We start from the raw sequence: 24,182 nt of genomic DNA on the forward strand, positions 1-24,182 counted from the left end.
TTCGCCTCACGACGCACTCGCTTCCCAAAAGCCTTTGCCCGTTTAAAAGAAATGAGGTTATGTGACGTGGGGAACCGGCGAAGGACACCCCACGCCTTGTTCTGGGCCTCTCGCGCCCGCCTGCAGTCCTCGTTCCACCAGGGCCTCCTTGGGGTGCGGGACCCACTGGAGGCCTGGGGAATGGACTTTTCGGCAGCGTCGAGGATGTGCGCCGTGATGAGTTGGGCGGCTTCCTCCACGTGTAGGTGTTTTATGGATGTGTGGTGTAGTTGAGATGTTTGTGTGAATGTGCTCCAGTTTGCTTTTGATTCATTAAACCTTTTATGGGAAGATGGACTGCTCTGGCCTATACCTATATACGTTAATGAAGTGGGGAAGTGGTCACTACCATATGGGTCCGTGCCCACACCCCACTCAAGACATGGAAAGAGAACTGCGGAACCAATAGCCAAGTCAAGATGCGAGTATGTATTGTGTCCTAAGTTATGGTATGTAGGCTGTTTTTTGTTGAAAAGGCATGCTCCTGAAGATGTAAGAAACTTCTCTATCAGGCGACCTCGGGCATCCGTTCTAGAGGAGCCCCAAAGAGAGTTGTGTGCATTAAGGTCGCCTGTTATGATGTATGGCTCGGGCAGCTGGTCGACCAGCGCCTCGAAGTCAGAGCTCAGAAGTGCATCATCAGGACGAATGTAAATGAAGCATACCGTTATCAACCTATTAAAAATTATTGTGCGTATTGCTACAGCCTCAAGGACGGTGTTGAGAGCGACAGGGTGGCATGCTAGGGATTTCCGGGCTATTATGGCTACACCGCCCGAAGAGTGTGTGCAGCCATCCCTGTCCTTTCTGAAGACCATGTACCTATTTAAGAAATTTGTGTGCTTGGAATTCAAATGCGTCTACTGAAGACACATCACACTTGGCTGATTAGCATGCAGTATTTCGTATACATCGTCAAGATTTTTAAGAAGGCCTCTACAGTTCCATTGAATTATGTTTTCTCTTCCCATTATTTAGTGTTGGAGCTACTGGAGTGTGTGTGTTTGTTTATGTGTCGTCTTTCGGGGCTGTGACTCTCGTCTTTTTTGGCTTGTCGGGAGGCTTTGGCGTCGGGACGCGTTCCTTGCGCTGCGTTGCAGGCAGGAACGGCCCGACATCCATGTCGTCGTCGGATGTCCGAGGGGTGCCCGACGGACCGGGCCCCCCGGACTTGGCCCCCCCTCGGGAGCCCTTCGTTTGAGCCGCCACCGCCGAGGGCGTCCGGGGCGCCAGAGGTGGCACGGGCGGTGCGGTGGCGGTGGGAACCGGTGCGGGGCCCGTGGTGTCCATCACCTCGGTACCCTCCAACGCACTGGAGGATGGGGAGACAGAGGCGGGAGCGGCACCGGTCCCGACGGAAGAGGTTGCCACCACAACCGCTGCTGCCTCAGCAAGCGGCGTGGTGGCGGGTTGGGCTGCCAGAGGCAACCCAGGGGGGGGCGGGGGAGGGACCAGGTCAGACTCGCTGAACTGGGTCCCTGTGGAAACGAGACGCCGCTCCGCCCCCCGGCGAGCTGCGTCGGCGTACCTCCCCAGGGGGAAAGAGGCGAACCTCTTTCGCGCCTCTGGGAAGGTAAGGTTCTCAGTGACTTTCACCTTGATGATCTCCTTCTCCTGTTTGAATATCTCGCATGTTCTAGAGTAGGCCTCGTGGGGCCCCTGGCAGTTAGCACACATGAGGGTTTGCGATGGGCAGTTGTCTGATGGATGATCGTGTTGTGCGCACTTGGCGCATGTTAGTCGACCACGGCAGGCGGTAGTGCCATGCCCAAACCGCAGGCATTTAAAACACCGGCGGGGGTTGGGGATGTATGGCCTGACGGGGCAATGAATGAAACCTGCGTGTACTGATTCAGGAACTGTGGAATGGTCAAAAGTCAATATTACATGTTTTGTTAGGATTTCCTTGTTATCTCTACGAATCATGATACGCCTCACTGCTGTCACACCTTGGTCCTTAAGGCCTTCCAACAGATCGGTGTCAGTTTCATTCATTAGATCTGACTCAGAGATCACACCCTGGGAGCTATTAAGGCTGCGGTGGGGTGTGACCCTGATGTCGAGATCTGCGATGCGAGTTTGAGTCAAGAGATTTGTAGCTTGTTGCTTGTTATTCACTTCTACAAGAACTTCTCCTGTTCTGAGTTTTTTGGCTTTGTAGGACTGATCAACAATGCCCTCAAGAAATTTGGAGATCAGGAAGACAGACTTTGTGGCAAGGGGGTTCGACGGATCAACAGATTCGATTACCAAAAACCTAGCATAGTTGTCCGGCTTTCGGAAACTCGTCGTTGGCAACGGAGGAAATAATACTTCGGTGCGGCCCCTTTTAGGGGGCCGAACTTTGGATTTGGAAAATTTGGAAGCCATAGATCATAGTATAAAAGCAGGGAGACGGGGGTACTTTCTCCTTTGACCTTACCCTGGTAGTCAAAGAGGTCCCGGAGCTCCCTGCCTGGTAGACAGGCAGGGAGCCCATCGGCCGGAGCTTGACCAAGGCTCCGACGGCCACCGTTCATGGTTTCTAACCCTCCACCTATAAACACATTGCCACGGTTGGATCCAGCGTATGTTTGGGGGCTCGGGGTCCGCGGTATCGCCAGTACCGTCACCAAGATTGCTCAAGGTGCCCCGTGCGGGGGAGGCAGCTATGGAAGTTGGCTGTTCATTTTCAGGAGCCGCGTTGTACTCGGCACTCGGGTTACTGGGGGATGCGGCAGCACTCACGCTAGGCATTATATTATGGGCCGGTGCCTGATCTTCAAAGGTTTCTTGAGTTTTCGGGGGGCGCTGCAAGCCTGCAGCGCCCCCCGAATTGCAGCGCCTGCATTCCTTCGACTAGCTGCCTCACGTCGGCTCCTGCACAGAACAGGGAGGATTTTAGAGAAGCAAAGGTCTAGCTTTGCCTGTAGTGCCAGAAAAATCGTAGCGGCGGCGTCGTGAACTACCGAGGGAGCCCGCTTGGTGCCGCTGAAACAAGGCTTTGTAAACATGGCGGATGCTTTTTGCACAGGCCGCTTGAGCTCCTTAATAACATGGCTGCTCTCGCACGGCAGCCGCCCGCTCGCTGCTCCTGCTGGTTGCTGGCTGGCACGCTGGCCGCGTGTTTACTTGCGCCGCGCTAGTGAAGTGATGTTACGCCAGGTGCCCAGATGGCCTCGACTGGCACAGACCACAGTGAGCAGCAAGCGAGAACAAATCGTTTATTGACATCCGCAAGTTTACCGGGGCCAGGACATAATTTCATTTCGATCGCTGCAATTGTACGTCGCTTTCGTGACATTTTTTTTGCCATAACAACTTGTTCACTTGCGCTAAGATTTCGAACGAAGGGCACACAACCAGCACTCAGTCGACGATGAAAGGCGGCGGTATACAGCGAGCGTCATCAGTTCGCACGTGCGATGTGCCCACCTTCCGCATCCATCACATTGAAGAGCGGCGACGTTGTCATACACAACCTTTTCGCAGCGGCTGCAAGTAGGACGTGACGACGTGCGCTTGGGGCCGGGATTGATCGCAATGTCTCCAGCGAGCAAGAGGCACAACGTGACTGTCGGGCGGCCATGAAGAGGTGCGCACATGTGGCGGCATACCTTGGGGCGATGCTTCAGCGAGGTGGTGGGAACCAACTCCGTGCACAGCGCGCGAGACAGACTTGTAGTGGCGAGCACGCTCAGACCGGCGCATCCGTCGTGAGGAGCAACACGTACGTTTGGCGAGGTCTGGACCGAGGTGAGTCCGTAAAACGAAGAGTGATGCCAATAGCAAGAGGAGTCGCAGCCTGGCTATAGGCCTAGATGCGACATCACAACAAGTCGATGCGGCGGTACAGCGGCCCCGCTAACACGGGCTCCAACAGGCTCACGCGGGTCGCTGAGCCTTCCCGGTGGCACGTATCACACTTACTGCATGTTCACAGCGCAGAAATACTCAAGAAAACTCGATTTGACAAGACCACAGAGAATAAGTTAACCATAATCCAGCTTGGCTTAGCTTGGCTTTGTGGTTGCGAATTCACAAGCGAGGTGGTGCACCAGTTGCGTACATTTTGCTCAACAGATGTTTGATGCGGAACTTGTTAATAATCTTTTTAAACAACACATTGTAAGCGAACTTTGTTGGCTCTCTGAGTCACGGAATGAATGTTTTGTATTCTCTACCAAAAGTAACCTCTCGGTTGCGCCTTCTGGTGGACTTGATTTCGAAAACTGCCGCTGTAGGTTGGTGTCGATTTTTACGCCGCCTATAGGGAAACCAAGGAACGTCCAAGCTTGAGAGGCCTGGCTCCTGCTTTAATGACAATTACCGAGCGCCAGTTAGCCATCAGCACGGTTTCGTTATTACCATCGAACGCAGTAAGGTATACGGACCACGCCGATACCAAATTTCGACCGGAGACCCGAGAATTTGGTGTTTTCGCCGATTTTCTGATTCCGGCGTGGCCCCCCGACTAAGCCTAACCTAGGCTTAGCGCGAGTACTGCCCCGAGCCGCATCGGCGACGGCCGCCCAGCCCCGCCTTTGAGCCCATGAATGGACCCTGCAGCCGTAACGATGTACATGGACAGCGGTACTAATACGACTACCGAATCACCGACAACGGAGCAACAGCTACGAGTGGACCGAAGCTCTGGACGAACGGCCGTCGCCGTTACCGGAGTCGAGCTCTCGTCGTCGGACGACGCCGGAGGGTGGACGGTCACCGGCAAGCAAGTACGACAACGGTTATCAGCCAACAACGACATCAGCGGTGAGTCGCCCCCACCATTGATTGTGAAGCCAGCGGTTCCGAATCGCGCAGCCTGAAGAGGATAGCGACCCGTATCGTTCAAGCGGCACGCATGCCGCGCACGTTGCCGAGGGAAGACATTAAGATCGTGATGCGGCCACGTGGCGGCTTGAACGTCGCCCGGACTGAGGCGTCAATATTAATTACGGCGGTTCTAGGCGCTGTGGGAATGCCAAAACGCAAACGCAAGGCGATACGATCTGCACGAACGTGGCCCAAAATATCATAATCGCGAGTACCCCCGGCGAGTAACGGGCACGGCGGTACGCCGGCGCTCGGAGCCTCCACGTAGGCGGTCAGAACTACGAGATCAGTGCGTATCGCTTGGCTCCCAACGGAACGGCGAAGGGTATCATACGAGGCATTGCCGTCGACGACACGGCCGAAAAAATTGTCGCAAACATTGTGAACCCGGCCAATCCACTGGCGCTAGACGCACATCGCATTGGCACCTCAACCAAAATCATAGTCTTGTTCGCGGGCCAGAGACTCCCGAACTACGTCAAATACGGGCCTATACTCGTCAAGTGCAGCCTGTCAGGCAACATTACGAAGTGTGTCGGCAATGCGGCAAAGTGGGCCACCGCAACGACGTGTGCCCGTTCCCCAATACAAAAGTATGTTTCACCTGCGGAACACCAAATCCGGGCATAAACCACGACAAAGACTGTAAGCCTAAATGTAAACTGTGCGGCGGCCCGCCCCCCACGGGGGCGACGGGCTGCACGAACCGTTACAAGACCTTGTACGTCGTTACACGCCGCTGATGGGAGCGCCAGAACGAAGCGCAGGAACCGCCGCCATTAGGCTTAGCGGTATTCCCGCAGGTGCAACCAAAGACATCGGGCGGCAAAGGGCGCAGCCGTTCCCGCCAACGCAGCGGCAGCCGCTGACGCGGCAGCAGCCAGCGCCGGAGCGTGAGCCGAGGTCCGAGCCGTAAAGGTCACGCGTCTCGATCAAAGGAGCGCGTGGCGTGGGCAGACATTGTCAAGCCTTCTGCCGCCGCGACCGCCGTCGCCGCAGCTGACGTTGTTCCTCCCAAGCAAGCGCAAATGTCACAAGCCAAGCAGTCGCCACAAAACAGTGAAGTGCACGCGCTGCGCGTCGAGAACGAACGCCTCAAGCAGCGCATAGCCGAGCAAGATGCAACCATTGCCGAGATCAATGAGAAGCTTACGCGCTTCATCGAACTGCAGCAACGGCAGTCAGTGCCGTCAAGCCGATCGTCATCCGTCGAAACCGAAGAAGGCACACGCAACCAAGCATGCACGGTCCGCAAGCCCTGCGCCAAGTGCCGCACCCCCGACTCGTCGAATGAAAGTGGAACGGACCACGAAGAACGATTCGACCGGTTGAAGCAGCCACAAACAGACGCCTCGCAGCACTCAAAGCGACCCAGGCCAATATCAACACGCGTCTCACGGCACTTGAGCAGACGTGCCAGACAATGCAGGCAGACATCAAGTCACTGCAGGCAGCCGTGCAGTCACTACAGACAACCGTCCAGTCAATGCAGGAAACCCTACTACAGATCCAAGCCACCATCGCTACCCTCGGCGCCGGTCCCCACAATCCATCATCTTCTATGTAACGCCCAGTATGGCCAGACAACCACTGAATTCTCGACGCGACCTACTGATCTGGCACTGGAACTGCGACGGCTTTCACTTCAAGCCAGCAGTCTTACAACAGCACATACAACGAGCTCCACGACCACCCGATGTCATCCTTCTCCAGGAGATGCACAGCGAAGCGCCTCCCACCTTCCCTGGCTATCGATCACATGCCAGCCTGCCTAGCGCTCGCGCGGCCGGGAAAGGCCCCAGCCAGGTTGTGTGTACCTTCGTTCGCAAGGGAATCACCTTCGTAGAACATGCGCTCCTGTGCAAGAGTGCCATCGAACACTGCGTCGTCGAACTCGTTCGTACATTGTCAAAGTACGTACATTGTCAACATCTACAGCAATCCCAAGCACTACCAACAACGATTTCGCACACTGATGCACAAGCCCGACAGCTGGCCACGGACAATACGATACTGTTGTGTGGTGACTTTAACGCTTCCCACCAAGACTGGGGCTACACCGCGACCACAGCCAAAGGGCGAAACCTCTCGGACGAAACCACAGACGCCGGATTTCACATACTCAACGACTTCGCCGCATTTACCCGCATCAGCACGTGGGTCCACCGAGACACGAACCCATATCTCACGCTCTACAGACCCGCTCGTAACGGCATGAACGCCCGGTGGCGAAACACGGGACAGTGCCTCGGCAGCGATCATTTCTTCGCCGAGGTGCTCGTGATACTAAGGACGGCAATGCTGGCCCCAAATACGCGCAAGCACAACATCACGGACTGGAACGCCTTCCGCACGTCCATGGAAAGCGTACCGACAGACATCGAATACATCGAGCAGTGGACGCAGGCGCTGCGGACGGCGACGGAAACGGCCACCTCAGAGATCGAGACGGACGAATCCGTTGCTAACGTCGACAGTCGTCTGGCGCACCTGATCGAGGCGAGTCAATCCTTACGACGGCGCTGGAAGGGCCAGCGCCACAACACCAAGCTACGAAAGAAAATCGCCAAGATCAACCGCGAGATCGAGAAGCACTGCGCCGTTCTGTGTCGGCAGCAGTGGCACGCGGTCTGCCAGGAACCGGACGGGCAGATGCATAAGAGCCGCACCTGGATCCTCCTACGCTACCTATTTGACGAGACTAAATCCAAGGGTACGCAACGCCATAATTTGGCACGAACCCCGCACCGAGCCACGAAAGAGCTCGGAGAAGCCGAAGTCCGAAAACGCTTAGATGCACGCTACCTGCCTGCCACCCCACCTGAGGCGTTACCGGGTACGCGGGGGACGAGAACGCCCTCCTCGATCGCGACATTCAGGAGTGGGAGATACGAGCGGTGTTACAAACTATCAACTGCAAGTCGGCGGCTGGTCCCGACAACGTCACAGACAAGATGCTGCGAAACCTGCCGGACTCGGGTGTTACAGCGCTCACTCGTTGCTTCAATGAGTGCTGGCGTTCGGGCAGGCTACCTAGACAATGGAAAGAACCAAAGACGGTCCTGATCACCAAACCGGGCAAACCCCCGCACGTCGACGATCTTCGTCCGATATCGCTCACGTCCTGCGTGGGCAAAGTGCTCGAACACGTGTTACTGAACAGATGGCAGCTATACCTACAAACGACAGAACTGTATCCCAACACCCTTGTGGGCTTCTGAGCAAACCTAGGCACGCAAAACGCGATGCTACTGCTCAAACACGAGGTAGTCGACTCCCCGACCCTCGACAATCGAGCGGTGCTGGGGTTAGATCTACAAAGCGCCTTCGACAGGGTCCGCCATCGGGAATACTGACTCGGGTATGAGGGCTAAACATGGGTGAAAGATCATTTAATTACATCAAAGACTTTTTCCCAAACCGCAACCCCTACTATCCATGCCGGAGACACTCAACTATCACCTAAGACCTTAGGCAGTGTTGGGACCCCGCAAGGCGTGGTGATCTCCCCCATTTTGTTCAACTTAGTAATGATCGACGTGGCCAACCACCTCGCGCGCATCCCGGACCTTGGTCATACCATCTATGCCGACGATATTATCACGAAGACAAGGACGACGCAGTTGTCTTGAAGGAGAAGCAAGTTTATTGGAGTGAACTTGTGCTCCCCTGACAACTCAAAAGAATACAGAGGCGGCGAAGCAGCGGTCAACAAAGTGACTTGCGTCGGCGAGCGTCGCAGAATCGAATTCCGCGGCGTCTGCTGTGCAGGCTTTTTCTTTCGGCGCGAGAGTTTCTGGAACCATCGATTCACATCCAGAACATTGTAGATCACAGAAGATTATTCTCGGCTAGCGGCGTTACGGCGAAACACTCTGCTTAACTGAATGAGATAGCCCGTGCGGCATAAAAAAAGGCCCATCTCCCCGCGAGGGGGACTCGAGTAAACGCGTCGCATAGGGGGTGGGTGTATTGCGTTAACGTTTAGTGTTTGGGGAGTTGGTGGTAGTGAATTCGTTGTATCAGCAGCTTCTTGACGTAGTTTGAATGAGTCAAGGATATAAGGCGCGTTCGTAGCCTTTGAGTCTGTGTCGGTTTTGTGGCGCAGTCGGAAGAGCACCATGTACCTCGCGTGTAACCATGTAACGCAGATAACACAGCCGGGCGTGGCCCGGCAGTAAAAACAAACAATAAATAAACAAACCCATACATGGTTCGCGGCATTACCCCCCTCTAAGAGTGCATCGACTCGATGCTAAAATAAAACACAGTCCGAACGAACAACAAAAAAGTCCGTCATCTTGCATAGTAAGGTTTCAAGCGAACTACGTGGACGACTTCGGGTCGAGTGCGTCGTCGTGATGTGCCGGAATCACCACTGGGGATCACTTCGTAGGTTAATTTACCAACACGTCGTAGAATCTGGTAGGGTCCGAAATACCGTCGCAGAAGCTTCTCACTGAGTCCGCGTCGTCGAATGGGAGTCCAAACCCACACACGACGCGGTCTCCCCTGGTTGGTACTCGGCGTCTCGGCGTCGGAGGTTGTAGCGGCTGGCATCCACCAGCTGCTGGTCCACTATACGAACTCGAGCGAGCTGGCGGGCCTCCTCCGCACGTTGAAGGTATCCTTGGACGTCGGCGTTGAGGTTGTCGTCTTCTACATGCGGAAGCATGGCGTCGAGCATCGTAGTCGACCGTCTTCCGTAGACAAGCTCGAACGGTATCATCTGTGTAGTTTCCTGCGTCGCTGTATTGTACGCAAACGTGACATACGGGAGGACTTCGTCCCAACTCATATGTTCAACGTCGACGTACATGGACAGCATATCCGCAATCGTCTTGTTCAGACGTTCCGTTAGTCCGTTCGTTTGGGGGTGCTACGCCGTCGTTCTTCGGTGATCCGTGTTGCTGTAGCGCAAGATTCCTTGCATCAGCTCCGCGGTAAAGGCCCTTCCGCGGCCCGTGATTAGGACCTCAGGGGCTCCATATCGCAGCACAACCTGGTTTATAAAGAACTTGGCGACTTCTTGTGCTGTCCCCCTCGGAAGAGCGGCGGTCTCTGCGCAGCGCGTCATGTAGTCTGTCGCTACGACAATCCACTTGATCTCTGATCGTGACGTAGGGAACGGGCCTAGAAGGTCCATTGCAATCTGTTCAAAGGGCCTCGACGGGACGGCGATCAGTTGCAGAAGTCAGGCGGGTCTTGTCGGCGGCCTTTTTCGTCATTGGCAGTCACGCCAACTCCGAACGTAGTGGGTGACGTCAGATGTAAGGCGGGGCCAGAAGTACTTCGCGTTAATTTTTGCAATAGTGCGAGCTGTGCCGAGATGTCCGGAAGACGGGTCGTCGTGGGACGCTTCCAAAATTTCGTCACAAAGGTCTGCGGGGATGACAAGTAGATAATTCGTTCTCATTCCGGGGCTGAAATTCTTCTTCACGAGGAGGGAGTTTTTGAGGCTGAATGCTGGTAAGTTCCGCTTGAATGCTCTAGGCACGGCGACGTTTCGTCCTTCGAGGTAGTCGATCATTACGCGCAAGTCGGGGTCGGCACTCTGCTGGGTGGCAAGGTCGGTCTCCGTAACAACTCCGAAGAACGCGCTGTCTTCATCGGAGTATTGTGGTGGTGGGTCGACAGGGGCGCGGGAAAAGCAGTCGGCGTCGGAGTGTTTCCTGCCGTATTTGTAGACGATTGTAACGTCGAACTGTTGCAGGCGCAAACTCCACCGCCCAAGACGGCCAGAGCGGTCCTTCAAATTGGCGAGCCAACACAGCGCATGGTGGTCTGTCACAACCTTGCATGGTCTACCATACACGTATGGGCTAAATTTTGAAATGGCCCATATGATTGCCAGGCACTCTTTTTCGGAGGCAGAATAGTTTTTCTCCTCCTTCGACAGACCACGGCTTGCATAGGCGATTACCTTTTCGCACCCGCTTTGCTTTTGGACGAGGACGGCCCCCAAACCTATATCCCTGGCGTCCGTGTGCATTTCTGTTTCGGCGTTTTCGTCGAAATGAGCGAGCACGGGCGGGTTTTACAGGCCTTGTTTCAGCTCGCAGAATGCTTTTTGTTGTGCGTTTTCCCAGGCGAAAGGGATGCTATCTTTTGTCAGGCGAGTGAGTGGCTCTGCGATGTGTGCGAAGCTTGCGACGAAGCGCCGGTAGTATGCGCACAGTCCGAGAAATCTTCGCACGCTCTTTTTATCTTTCGGCCTTGGGAAGTTCACTATGGATGATGTTTTCGCCGGGTCAGGCAGGACTCCCGCGGCGTTGACGACGTGTCCCAAAAACTTCACTTCCTCGTAAGCGAAGCGGCACTTTTCGGGCTTCAGTGTTAACCCCGACGTACGGATGGCCTCGAGTACAGATTCCAACCTTGCAAGGTGTTCGTCGAAAGTCCGGGCGAATACCACAACGTCGTCGAGGTATACGAGGCAGGTGTTCCACTTCAGGCCAGCTAGCACAGTGTCCATGACTCTTTGAAACGTTGCTGGCGCCGTGCACAGCCCAAACGGCATCACCTTGAACTCGTATAGGCCGTCCGGGGTTATGAATGCGGTCTTCTCTCGGTCTCTCTCGTCCACCTCAATTTGCCAGTAGCCGGTCGTCAGATCCATCGATGAGAAGTACTTCGCATGGCAGAGGTGGTCGAGGGCGTCGTCGATTCGTGGCAGGGGGTATACGTCCTTTTTGGTGACTTTGTTCAGTCGCCGGTAGTCAACGCAAAACCTTAATGTGCCGTCTTTTTTCTTCACCAGTACAACCTGCGCAGCCCAGGGGCTTTTCGATGGCTGTATAATGTCGTCGCTGAGCATGTCGTCGACTTGAGTCCGGATGGCTTCCCGCACGTGGGAAGAGACGCGGTTCGGTAACTGTCGGGTAGGTCGGGCTCCATCTTCGGTAATTATTCGGTGCTTCGCTAGAGGTGTCTGACGTAGTTTTGAGTTCGACGAAAAACACTCCCTGTAGCGATGCAGCAAAGCCAATAATTTGTTTCGTCCTGCTTGCGGTAACGTCAGATTCACGTCGAAGGGATTCGGAAGCTTGAAGGTATCTTCGGGTGCGCGTTCAAATTCGGCAACCCCGATCACGTCACTTGCTTGTTGCGTTTCTTCGAGGAACGCAATTGAAGCGCCCTTATTTAAGTGCTGGTACTCCTCAGTGAAATTGGTGACCAAAACGTGGGATTTGCGCTGCTTAAACCGCGCAATGCCTCTTGCGACAGACACCGCGGTCGAGAAGCAACCTTTGGTCACTCTCCACGATAGCGTCAACGTCAGGAGCAGCACCTTCACAGTAGACGGTAATCATCAAACTTGCGCGAGGTAGGCAGCGTGACATGATCATCGGCGATCCTTACAGCTGCACGGTGTTCGGGGTTCGGTTCCTTGGACGCCTTGACGTCGGATGCCGCCTTCCTCGAGGTCCGGGTTCGTCGGGGCGTCGCATCTCGGCTTGTGTGTGTTGACGGTCGGGCACTGTGCATCGCCGTTGTCGTCTGCTCAGCGGACGTCTCGGTCAGGTCGGGTACGCGTCGTGCCGTGTAGCTGTCGTCGTGTTCGGGAGTCTCGTCAGGATTAGGTCGGGTCGTCGGGATGTTGGTATGTCGTGAATCACTGTCTTCCGTGAGTCGTTGCGTCGTTGCAGGGTTTTCATTTTTCCGCGATCGTGCAACTTTACCTCCAGAAGTTGCTGCTTTTAGTTTCCCCCGCGTGGGCTGGGGGACCTTCCACGTGCGAAATCAGCATTGCTACAGCGGCTAGGCGACTGGTATGGGTAGGGTGACGGCGATTGGTTGAAGCGGGCTGGGCCTCGGTTAGTGTTGGACAGGTATTCGTCGTTCTCAGTAGGGCGCTGGCCGGGTCGGGGGCGTGGGGCGTCGACGGAGAAACCATGCAGTCCGAGTCTCCTGTACGGGCAGCGACGGTAGGTGTGATCGGCCTCTCCGCAGTGGTAACACAGCGGACGATTATCGGCGGTTTGCCATACGTCCGTCTTCCTCGGCGCCTGGTTTTGGCGTGGAGGGGGTTGGGTGGGCGACAGTGGACGGCGGTACGGCGGGACTTCTTGAAGACGGGTTGGAGCAGGGCGGGGTCGTCGAACAGCCGCGGATTAGGTCATAGCTTGAGGCTCACGTGGTACTTCGGGAGGCGTAGAAGTCCCCAAAGAGAGTTGAATTTCTTCCCGAATCACGTCGCTCATAGAGGTGACTTGGGGTTGCGGCGTTGTTGGGAATAGTTTCCGCAGTTCTTCCCTGACGATAGCGCGGATTGTATTACGTAGTGTGTCAGAGCTAAGAGCCCCGGCATCCATCGTTTCCGCAACTAGCGCATAGATGGGACGGTCGTACTGCCTCGTGCGCATTTCCAACGTCTTCTCCATGTCGGCCGCCTCGGATGCGAATTCGGCCACCGATTTGGAGGGGTTGCGGACAAGGCAAGCAAAAAGTTCTTGCTTTACTCCTCGCATTAGAAACCTCAGTTTCTTTTCTTCCGTCATATCCGGGTCCGCGCGACGACATAGTCGCTTCATTTCCTCAACGAAGATTACGACTCCTTCATTCGGGTGTTCCGTTCGAGTTTCCAGTAAAAGCGCAGCTCGTTCTTTTCTCACCATGGTCGTGAAGGTCCTAAGGAACTCGCTTTTGAATTGAGTCCAGTCGGTCAAGGCGCTCTCGTGGTTCTCGAACCAAGTTCGAGCTGCATCCTCCGAGTAAAAGAAAACATTCCGGAAGGTTTCTTCATCGTCCCACCTGTTGAAGGTCCGCACGCGCTCCAGCTTCTCCAACTTTTCCTCGGGGTCTTCAGCGGGGGCTCCCCGGAACGATGGCGGTTCCCGCGGCTGCTGCAGGATGATTGGCGACGTTGTTTCTTGCACCATGGTGTTGGTTACAGCGTTTCTTCTCTTGGGACCTTCTGGCATAAGACCGAACTCGGGTAGCAATCCTTGCAGTCGGTGGCTTTCTCTGGTTGGGCTGGCTTGGCGGCTTCCAGATGTTGTATGGAGCATAAAGGGTGAGTACCCCGCACCCTACCAGGTGTCACGAAGACAAGGACGACGCAGTTGTCTTGAAGGAGAAACAAGTTTATTGGAGCGATCTTGTGCTCCCCTAACAACTCAAAAGAATACAGAGGCGGCGAAGCAGCGGTCAACAAAGTGACTTGCGTCGACGAGCGTCGCAGAATCGAATGCCGCGGCGTCTGCTGTGCAGGCTTTCATCTTTCGGCGCGAAAGTTTTTGGAACCGTCAATTCACATCCAGAACATTGTAGATCACGGAACATTATTCTCGGCTAGCGGCGTTAGGGCGAAACACTCTGCTTATCTGAATGAGATAGCCCGTGCGGCATAAAAATCGCATGGGACACAGATAACAGAGCCGGGCGCGCCCGGGCATTAAAAACAAAAAATAAATAAACGAACCCGCACATGGTTCGCGGCAGTATTACGCTCTGGGTAGCGAAGGTTAGCGACGGCCACATCGAAGAAACCCTGCAACGTGCCATTGAAGTAGTGGAGACCCGCCTAGAAGGCACGGGTCTGGTCTGTTCGCCGGCCAAATCAGAGTTGCCAATCCTACCGCATCGAGAACGCAAGCCATGGGCTTCCGCGGCTGACAACATAAGGCTACACACAAGAAACGGTACCACCATCCCACGGGTCCAGACCCTGCGCGTCCTAGGCCTCTACCTCGACACCCATCGACGGAACGGTCTGATGATACACAAGCTGGAGGCGAAGACCACGGCGGCCATTCGTCTCATACGCGAGATCTCCAACCGCCACGCCGGAATGAAAGAATTAAACCTGCTGCGCCTGGTTCAATCGTTCGTCGTCAGTCGCATTGCGTACGTCGCGGCTTCCACAACTGGCAAGCCGCCGAGCGAAGGAAGATTGCGGCGCTCATCCACAAAGCATACAAGGCAGCCCTGGGGCTATATGCTTGTACTCGCACAGACAAGCTCCTAGAACCAGGGGTACACAACACCCTAGAGAAGATTGCCGAAGCACATCAAACAGCACAACTCGAGAGGCTGCAATAAGGTACGCTTTTGGGCTGGTTGGTTCATGATTACGAGTGAAAAAACAGCGCTAAAGAGACAGGACAAGAAAGGACACAGGACCACGGCGCTGACTAACAACCAAATGTGTTTTATTTCTTCAGTCAGCATATATACTACACCATTATCACAAAGCAATGACAAAAAAATTGATTGGAATACTCAGCCTGCGCAGGGGCTAAAAAAATCGCGCCAATCCACCCCGTGAATGTGGTTGGAAAGCAAAGCTGTAAACGGCACCCATAACGATTACCCATGCGACGTCACTTAAATTCACTCACATCGCTCTACAAATAGCAAAACCAGAGAGAAGTGAAATGCACTTAACCACACCATTTATTACTTCAAAGAGACATTCTTGTTCAGGTTAAATCAATGCATGAAGCATGAACGGTGTTTGGTTGAGTTGTATTGGTGTAGCACAAGAGTGGAAACTTTTTTTATAAAATTAAAGTAAGCTCCAACCCGGTGTTAGACGATCTGTCTTCTCCGTCTCTGCGCCGCGGACGGAGGCGACGAGATTTGCGGCAGAGAAGGAGCAGGGGGAAGAAATACTTCTGTTCAGATTTCTGAACGGCCCAGAGTGCAGCCCTGGGGAGTGATTCCTTCTTCCGTGGGGCCCATATGCAGTCCGCGCGCCTGTGTTCTGTCCACCCACTGAAGCTGGGTAGGTAAAGAGGGCCTGGAGAGCAGCATCTCCCATTGCTCTGTTTAGGTAGTTGACGGAAAGAGAGGAGGGTGCTCAAGGCTAAAGCCGCACACCCCGATTACTGGGCGGAGTGTTCCTACTTCTGAGCAAAATTTACATTCAGCGTCGTAGCGATTCGGATGCGTTAAGTGAAGACGCGTTGGCTGTGGGAAGGAGCCCGGATTATATAAGCCGTATGGTAGTTTGTTGTTCTCTGGAAAGGTCAGGGTAAGGCGAAGGTACGGTCTGTCTCAGAATGCGATAATGCTGGGTTATCTCCCTGAACGTGACCAGCGGGTGACTGACCTCGTGCAGCTCCATAGCATGGGAGGTAAAAGCACAGGCTTGTTGGGTGGGCGTATTTGTTGTCCTCCATTGAAGTGTGAGGGGGGTGTCCAGATGAGCTGAATGAAACCGTTTGGGGAGTGGTTTTTTAGCACGCGCAGTGCAGGTCAGGACACCCAACCCTACTGGTAATTCCAGTAGGTTTGCTGGGAATCAATGACTACCCTCCGAACCCCTGGTTGAGCGAGAGCCAAGGTGATGGCTGCCTCTTCTGCTGGCGTCATTTCTTGGGTCCTAAGAGAGGTACACGCAAGGAGGTTGGTTCTGAAGGTAGCCACGATAATGGCGTATCGCCGCCCTCGATGTTTGGAGGCGTCTGTGTAGATAACTGCATGATTCCCATCGAGGGTGGTGTTTAGCGCTTGAGCCCGTGCTTTTCAGTGACCCTCGTCATGTGAGGGGTTCATATTTCTAAGCAAAGGGAGCATCTTTAGTTTTACTTGCCAAGAGTCTGGGAGTACGTCAAGCGGAGTGACATTCTGGGCTGCCCAGCCAATCTGGTGAGCTGCGGTTACCCATCGCAGTTCTGAGTCGGACCTTATGGTTAGAAAGATGGCCTTATATCAGCTCTTCCACGGTGTTGTGGAGCCCCGTGCTAAGCAGCCTTTGTGTGGACGCACTCATAAGAAGAACAATGGCCTGCTCGAGCGCCTTTCTAATCATTATATAAAGCGTCTCTATGTCTTCCTTGTCTAGAAGAAGACAGGGGGTTGACGTAAGTAACTCTCGAGAGGACAAAAGCTTCAATTAATCGAAAGGTACCGGATTCCTTTAGGCCTCGCTTCTTGGTGGCAACTCGCCTGATCATGTGTATGATTTGATTAATGCTGTTTTTGAGGCGCTGCAAGGAGACGTCACTCCTGATGTTAGCCTCGAGATGTAGGCCCAGCTAGGATCTTGATGCTGGGGCTTGGAGTGATGGCCTGGCCATCAAGGATTATTTGAGTGTATTCCTTGGTTTGGCGTGAGGGCGGATGACAAGGAGCTGTGATTGTTTACGTGAACACTGGATGCCACAGGCTTTAGCACATTGGCGTAGTAGAAGTGAGATGTCATGCATTGGTGTGAGCTTCCTTTAATTTTTGTAACTCTTAGCACTTGAGTAAGGTGCGCACAGGGCCGCTAGATGGGCGTGACTGGTCGCGTGACGCTTTCACGTGGCATTCAGCGAGAACGCAGGGGGTAAACCCGTAGATGTGCTTTGTTAGTACACCACCTGTCTTCCCAGTCTTCGTGTGGGCTCGTAGCTAAAGCGGTAAGACAACGGGCTCTCGCTTTGTTAGTCTATTAGTTCCAGGTTCGATTCCCGGCGTTGCCAGTAAATTCTTTTATTTGTTAGCTGGAGTTTTCTGGTGACACCAACGGTCACGAAAGAACCCTTGGGGGGTAGAGGTAAAAAGCTTTGCTTTAAAAGCGATCAATCAGACATGAATTTTTTCTCTTTTGGAAGGAGGGAAATCGAGGGGAGGCTAACACATGCCTCGCCACTGTTGTGGATGTGAAAGGCTTCTGAAATGAGATGCCCGCATTCATCATGGTATTTTGACAAGAAAGTGGTATCTTCAAAAATTGGGTGGCACTTGCATTTCTTACAGTTCTTACAATGAATGGCTAACTGACTGTCAGCAGCTTGTTTTTTAACCTTATTCGAATGTTCCCGCAAGCGGTCATTCGCGCACCGCCCCGTTTTGGCCGATATAATATTTCCCGCAATAAAGAGGAATTTTGTACACTACACCTTGGCGACATTCAACATACTTCTGCCTATGTTTCTTAGTACATCCTCTTGTTTTCATCCTCTCCTCTCGATTCACTTTCTGGCACAGACTACCGAGCTTATTTTGGGCAGAAAACAATAGCTTAACGCCTGCCCTGCCGACAACCTTCTTGAGATTGTGCGCCACCTTGTGCACATATGGGATGACGGCTATTTTTTGCTGCGAGTTTGTTTCCGATTGTATGGCAACTGAGCGTTTTTTCTTAAGGCCTGCTAAGAGGCTTTCAGCAATGTTAGCCAAAAGCGTTGCTGGAAAACCTGCAAGCTTCAGGCGTGCTACTTGCGACAGAAAACTTTCATCAACTTGGTGGTCACAAGACCTACTTAGCGCCGCCTTCATGCTCGCTGTTGCAAAGCCGCGTTTTACAATCTTCGAGTGGGCAGATGAAAAAGGAAGAAGGCTCTTTTGAGACCTTGGCGCATAACGCCAACAGACATGGCTATCTGAGTACGCGAGCTCCAAGTCTAAGAAGCGTAGTTTGTTATCTGAAGGGTGCTCAGTCGTCAGTTCAAAACAGCTTAATTCTGCGACAAACACGTCAAAGACAGTCTTAGCAGCAAGCTGCTCGTCAGAAGGGTTAGTGCTGTAAAATATTAAAAAGTCATCCACATATCGCATCACCTTAAAGGAGCCATGAAGAGAAAACAAAAGTTTGTTTTATTCGAAAGATTAGGTGTTTCATAGTACCCCAAGCGCTTTCCCGGAAGCAAATGATGCTTTATTCACTGAGAAATAAGGCAATTTAAACCAAAATTTTAAATCTCCCGCTAAAATTGCACATTTTGTCACGTGAACAATGGCGTCACATGAGCCGGTCTATGAAACAGATAGTTAGTATGTCGACTCCATATAGCACCCACACGCGGGAGTCGACCGAGACGGCGGCCATTTTAAAAATACTAGTAAAACCTAGTGCACCCGCAGCCCTAGTCATGGAATCGCCTGATCCGGAGAACAAAACTCTCGCCGAGGAGTTCGGGCTTGCATTTAACAACCTCACACCACTTTAATGCTCAATGCTTCTAAGTGCACGAGCGGCAAGAGTTGTGGGATACGCGGTGGACGGGAAAGCGACCATTCTGCGATAGCCACAACAGACGAACGCCCAGCCGTCGGCACCGCTGCCTCGTCAGCCCCGTCGCGACGGACGAATACAGACTGGTACGTATGTGCTGTAGTTTCAATTCCAGTAGCAGTATTGCTTATGCCAGTTGGCCGGTGTCGTGTATGGAAAGCCGTTCGCTCGAGCTCTCTGCTCCGACCAGAAAGATTCGAGCGTCAATGCGCGGTGTGTACGGCAATTTTTTTCCCCAAGGTCAGAGCGCTTTGACGAAGTCGGCGACGAGCGCCAGCATGTCCGGGTCCCTGCCGTAATCACTTCCTCGGAAATGAAACGAGCACACTCGTACTTCCTTTAGCTCTCTTTCTCCTCCGTTTGCAAAGTTCACAAAACGTAGCCACTTGCTTCGCCGAGGTTCGTCGTTGGGCAGCACATGAAAGGAGATCTCACCGGCGGGGATGTCGCGCTCCCTCGACGACTGGCCCGTACTACATGGGTATTTCAAAACACAGCAACGAAATTTCATTGTAAAGTACTCGAACATACTCAAGTTTTCAGTGGTTGTAAACTGTAAACGAGCTCGTAACGATAGCAGCAAGCCAACACGACCTCCATACCGAAACCTTTGCGACGAGTGGCACTATCTCGTTGCTGCTCTGTGTTCCTTACTCCCCTTGTTTCTATTTGTACCTTTGCTGGTTGGCAATATGACGGCCAACCTCCTGTGAAGGGATTACGATACCAAGCAAGGTCGCGGCTGTGCGTGCTGGGACGGTTCTTTGGCCCCGAAGAGCCTTGAACCCGAAAATTCGTCTGCGCGACGGTGGCAACGGCGAGATGTCGAGCTCGGCCAACGGTAGTTTCGTACGCATTGGCATACACGCTTCCGTGTTCGTTCGGAACTTCAACCGTTTACTCCACCGTTCTTTGTCATAAAAAGAATGTGCAGTATGTTTCACGGGCATTTAGCTCGCTATGCAAACTGTAAGCCCTGCCTAACATGCGTTTGCCGGCCTCCGCCAATCGCTGAGCATTCTCAAGTGACATCACAGGTTCTGTTGCGGAAAATGAGCTGGTGGGTCGCATGGTCATTTCCTTTTAAAGGGACACTGAAGTGAATTTGTCAAGCTCCCGTTTTTGCTTGCACTGCGTAGACTGGCTCAAATTAGCCCACTTTTCATCGTTTATCCGGTTGACAAATCGGTAATTATTTTACAAAGCGCCAAAGAAGAAAAACTACCATGCGCGGTTTGCGGCGGCCGCACCAACTAAAGCTGTGACGTTGGGAGGAGCGGGACCGTGATTGGACGATGCCCAAGGTGAGCAACTAAACAAGTGTCGGTTTCGGTTTCGGTTCTGTAAAACACAACCTGTGGCGTTGTTGGATGGGCATTCTCAATAACTCAGTAAGCATCGTACCGCGCTTCTGCCATGTTGTCATCTGTAAAAATGCATAAAGATAAGCCTCCCAGGACGGCTTGGAATCGTAGCATTCACTAGCCGAGGCCTACGCAGTGCATGGACGCCTTCCGTACCCGCAGACTCACAAATGTCATGCGCTTTCCCCCCCCCCCCCCCCCTATTTGGAGCTTGCCTCACTCATGCCTGTACCGTAAAATGCGTGTTCGCACCAGGCCAAGGGTCTGTTCATTCTGGCCTGTGCCCACTGCCCGCAAGCAGTCGGTGCTTATGGACAGCACGCCAACGAGAACTCGCTAGCGCGCCTGTGCCAGCCTGCGCGCGTTCTGTGAACTAGTTCGTGGAGCCATGAACGTTGCGGCCCAAACAAAGGTGAACTCAATGTAGAAAACATCGGCAGAAAACAAAAAAGTTAACTTACAAAAAAAAGCACGTACACGCGGGGACTCGTGACTTGCAACTCGTGACTTGCAAAACACTCGGCGGCGACATACCTGCAGCCTTAGACAACTCGGCCACGAGACGGGCTGCGCCAATGATGGTAATATAAGGTATATATCGTACATCAAGTTTACATTTCTATTTAGTTTTGGCATTTCAAGCAGTTTAGGTGACTATTTCTTGTATTGTGCTCGTGCAGTAAGCGTCCCCCGATTTTCCACAATAGCTCACGTCTAGCAATTGCATTTCGTAGACGGAAAAGCGTTCGCAGATGCGTAGTCGTGCTGCTGACCGCTGTGCTTGTTCGCCCAGCGCAAAAAAGTGCTTCCCGCACCCTATTTTTACGCTGTACGGTAAATATATCAGTTGATTTTATTTCCTTAGTACCTATATTGGCTTCGCTGACTCTTCTCCCGCCTTCAAGAGGCCTTATATTTTCCTACGGGCGTACCAGTCAGCGAAGCGTCGCATGTGCGCTTGTGCAGCGCTTGTGGGAAGCGACCTTGACTTGGAGCTAGATACAGTGTACAAACTAATCAAGTAAAGAAAGGCACATTCTTCCATTCACAAACGTGTCCTGCCTTCGTTTCAACTGAGCGAAGGAATTGCGACGACCCGTCGGCGTCCGGCGGACGAAACGCTGGGCCGACCATGGAGGGGCCGACTGACTCTGTCTGAAAGCCGGGGAGCCGTGCAGATAGCGCAGCCAATTGCGAGCTCGGCTTCTCTCGACGTCACACGAAAACGCCGCAGAAAATGGGCGAGCGTAAAGAGAGGAGGGCAGCATTTTCGAATTAAGTTTTCTACTAAATAAAAGCGCGTAAACGCGCCCAGAGTGGTTGTAACATGGCCTGGGGACCCCGGACTACAATTTGCGCAAGTAATCCCGCAATGTTTCAGTGTCCCTTTAAACGCATAGCATTTTAGTAACTCACAATGTCACGCGGCGTTGGCGTGCCTTGTCGTAGTCCGCAGGCGCGCCTTGTCGTAGTCCGTAGCCAGGCCACTACACTATTGGCGGTGAGCGCGAACACGGGCGGCGCTGCGAAGCGCGCCTCCGTGACGTCAGCTTAGGGATTCTCGCATTTGTCGTCTGCTTCACCCAGGCTCGATCTCCCTGCTGTTTCTTCGCGCTCGGTCAACATCTGATGCTTGTCTGCACCAGAATTGGCGTGTGGGTAACTTTTTATCATAATAATAGGCTAAAAATCGCATACACTAGCTCATGGTGTTAGTTAAAGTATAGTTTTGGATACCGCTACGGAAGAAACATTGTCAGCGTCGCCCCATTCCTTGCGAAGCCGGTCCTGTGCTAGCGCGAAGAGTCGGAGCTAGGGGTCAGCTTCTCTATTAAGCAATCTTTCGAACAAATGGAACAGTCCGCTGCTAATTACCGACAACAGCGAAAATGGAAGACCAAAACAAACTCTAGGCCTTCGGGGCTGTTGGCATTGGCAGAAAGCATTACGATTCCCGGTAATCATATGTGAGGTAAAACAGTTTTTGCAACCTTGCCGAACGCTCGAACGTATTGTGCCACATCACTTTACGGTGTCAAGGCATGAAGGTTTGCCGGCATGCACTATAGACTGCGAAACCTGTATGTTGAGTTCCAAATAACCCAGTGTGTTTATACGAGCGCGCTGATTCTATACCACGCATCTAACCAGTATGGAGGTGTATTGAGCAAAACGAGTCACGTCTTCGTTAAATTTATAGTAAAACATATATGTTTGTTAAGACCTGGAGGGATATTTTGGAACATTTTGCACAGCCATATCTTCCCGATATTCGGATATGCGTAATAGGAAAACTGCACTCAAGATGATGAGGAGGAGTAAAGGGAGGAGGGAAAACTTTGTTTAACAATTAAATCGATCTGGTTAGTGGGCCGGGTCCTCAGTCCAGGACAAGAGAGTAAAAGTAATGTTCTTCAATTCACAGGACGCCATCCCGAGTAGAATAGGATTTGTTCTTTGCGCCTGGAAGGGTTGAAAGCAACAAAAAGCGGCTTGGATATATTCATCGATTTCGATTCTTGTAATATATGCAGGTATACTATTTATTGCGTTAGTTAGCGAGTATATCTTGCCTTCAACATCGTAATCAAGTCATTATTGTTCGGGTTGAGAGTCAGTTCGTTATGATAACGATGGTTACAATAGAAATTCGGAGCACAAAAGCCGCCATCGAGTACTGTGGACAGCGTTGTTTAGGGCGCGATCGCGGTGTCGTAGCACAAACCTTCTCATTGTATTTGCATGTGAATAAACAAATCACGCTGCGGATATGCACCTTCTTGCACACAGCCGTAATGAAAGCCAATTTGTGAAGAAGGGAATCTATGAAATACACCATGAAGGAAATATTCACACGATCATTGTGAGTCTCCCAAACATCTCCAAACCTCCTAATAAGACGTTCGTAACGGTGCAGAAAAATTAATGCGTCGGGCAGAAAAAAAAGCAAGAAACATTCATCTGATACAAGACAACAACAACGAAATAAATAGAAGACAGCCGTTTTATTTCCTGCTGTGCGATGCGCATGTGCGATGCGCGTGTGCTTGGTACGTAGCATTAGACTGTTGAGTCTTCATAAGAGCTTCTCAAAAATACTGCAGGGAAGCCTACGCATTTTGAAAACTTATCGAGAAGCTCTGATCGCTGATCCTCGCGAATGAGCTAGAAAAGACGAGTTACACACGATCTTCTCACCGATGCCCTGAAGAAAGTTGTTCTCCTTCTCCTCGTGTGTTGCAAACTTGTGGAAGATACAGCTTCAAATTAATCAGATGCGTCAGAAGCTGGCAAAATAACTGAATCACTAGAAATACGCTTTTTAACTCACTACAGCAACAAAGCGGACGCTTTCTGGCACAGACACTGCTGCTCTCACAAGCGGAGTGTAGCAGACGACAGCGGCGCGAGTCCATAAGCCGACGTCAGAGACAGGGGGCGCCACTCAAACATCTCCCCGCCAATATGAAATAGCAGTTTCCGGCGCCCGGTTTCGAACCCATCACGCCGCGGGCGGAACGCAAGGCGCCCGGCGCACTACCGATTGAGCCACGAAACAGACACAGATTTCGATGCACCGAACGCGCCTTATATCCTTCACTCATTTCTGGTTTGTTTCGAGAGCGCCACAAGTTGTCCCGCGCCTCCGAAAGATGGCGACACGGGTCCCGCGATCCAGAGATACGACTTGCCGGCGCACCCCCTCGGAAATGCTGTGCATTTGATCGTGCCCCTCGTGAGGGGGATGTCTTTTTTTCCTAATTATGTAGCTTATTTGAGCGAAGTTTGCGTTATAAGTGGTGTCGTTATGGTTCTAACGAGGCAATATTTCCAATGAACCAAACTTGTGTTTTCTCTTCATGGCTCTTTTAATTGCGCTCGTCTGACTTAACTTGCTCTCAAGCTTACGGTCGTAGCTGGCTAATAAAATGTAACTAAGAACAGGGGCGATGCAAGATCCTATGCACACACCTTTCCGCTGTATAAAAAGCTGATCATCCAGGCAGATGAAGGTG

This window comes from Haemaphysalis longicornis, unplaced genomic scaffold, assembly GCF_048455015.1.
Source record: "Haemaphysalis longicornis isolate Haplotype H1 unplaced genomic scaffold, Haemaphysalis longicornis Haplotype H1 scaffold_1, whole genome shotgun sequence".
NCBI classification, from domain to species: domain Eukaryota; kingdom Metazoa; phylum Arthropoda; class Arachnida; order Ixodida; family Ixodidae; genus Haemaphysalis; species Haemaphysalis longicornis.